A 1,909-nucleotide genomic window follows, 5' to 3' on the forward strand; every position below is an offset into this window, starting at 1 on the left:
TCTATTGCACCAAGAAAAAAGACATCTTTCTTAATGAAATAAAGGCCACTGTCAGCCCGGGTGAGACCTGTGGTGAGTGCACCACACTCAGAAGGATCAAGCACCTGTCTCTGTCAGGCACCCTTCCAGGACAGCCAGAGGCCTCGTACACTGAGTCCTACCTTCCAGCAGCTTACTGGCTGGCAAGCTCCCAGAGTCAGAGCTTTCTCGCCCCTCTGTTCGCTGGCCACAGGCTGCACCATGAGTGTAAATATCACATCCACTGAGATTAGAGGAACTGGGCAGGTAGAGTCTGGAAAGCTCTACCAGTGAGATGCATCTCAGAGCACACCTTCTGATCCATAGCACTTTAGCCATCGTCCCTCCTTCCCAGTGGTGGACAGTGAGGGCTAGATTATCCAAGTGTCTGAGCCATCTTTTCAGTAAAAGCAGCATTTAGGCAGTTATATTAACTACTTCCCCCTTCTACACAGTAAGTGGTATACGCACTTCACGCACATGGCCATCCCGCCTTCACTCTGTGGAAGGGCATGGCTGCCCAAGGCTGGAGGCTCAGCTCATTGCCATCTGAGCAAAGCCACTCAACTCAAACAGGATTTGAATACACGGGCTTCGTTGTATGATTTTAAACCACCAAGTCCAGCAATTGCAGGCCATGGAGGCAAATAGCTGATACAAGCAGAGATGAAGGGAGTGACTAAGGGGCACTTCCCAGAAGGAAAACAGGAAGGGCAGGAGGAGAGATCAAGGACCACAGTGCCCATTATGGGAGTGCAGGGGCCAGTGGGCTGATGAGACTGAGACTGTGCCGGAGGGAGAACCTGGCCTGGGAGAAGTGTCCATCACTGGACGGGTGTCTATGAACCGCTAAGTGACAGAGGCAGCTAATTCACAGATGAGGCGTCTAATTCAACAGGGTGCAGTGGATTTTAAGTGCCTCATTGTTAACAAGGGGAGAACACCAGGGCTGGCCCTGAGACCTCTCAGATGGGAGCAGCAGGAACTGGCTGCTTTTCATGTCCTCACCTAGGAATTCTGTAACTGCCGCTCTGGACAGGGTGTTTGAAGTGACAGATGCTGAGCTGAAGGTTGAGGAGGGGCCTAAGGACAGGGATTAGGAAGTGGAGAATGTCGTCACGGCCACTGTGTCCTGAGGACTTCTGGTGCTGTACACTCTGTCTTCTCAACTACAAGCTCTGCATGAGGAAGGAGACCTCTACGTTGTCTCATACTTAAGAGATCTTCCCTTCCTATCTTGGGAAGCCTAACTTAACACACAGGTTTAAGGACTACCAGTCAGAGTGAGGACGACTTGGGAAAAGACCCTCCACAGGCACATCCATGGTTCCAAATCCCCATATCCGCTTTAGGACACTGTCCCTTGTTATATGCCAGCCTCCAAGGAAGGCAGCTCCTTAGGTCACATCCCGTGTGGCTGACAACCAGAGGGCCAGGCTTCATGGAGGGGAGGGGGATGCTGGGGGTGGTGAAGTTCCAGGTTGCTGAGAAGAGGCAGAAAGTATAAATGCGGGGTCACAGTTAAAGTTTTAAGGACAATCTTGCTCTTATTAATGAGTTTTTAATATCCCTGCCTTTTTCACACCCACCTTTTGCCAACATTTTTATTCAAACATACTCTAACACATACACACTCCCTCTCACTAACTTCTGAAAATTCTGTATTTAAATTTGGAGAAAATACTAATTTTTCCCTCAAGTTTTTTCTTGCCTGTTGCTGTCGAGCCAGTTCCAGCTCAGAGTGACCCTGGTGGCACAGTGGTTAAGAGCTATGGCTGCTAACCAAAAGTTCAGCAGTTCGAATTCACCAGGCGCTCCTGGGAATATCTATGGGGCAGTTCTACTCTGTCCTGTAAGGTTGCTATGAGTCAGAATTGACTGAGGACAGTGG

Source organism: Loxodonta africana, chromosome 8, assembly GCF_030014295.1.
Source record: "Loxodonta africana isolate mLoxAfr1 chromosome 8, mLoxAfr1.hap2, whole genome shotgun sequence".
In the NCBI taxonomy this organism is placed as follows: domain Eukaryota; kingdom Metazoa; phylum Chordata; class Mammalia; order Proboscidea; family Elephantidae; genus Loxodonta; species Loxodonta africana.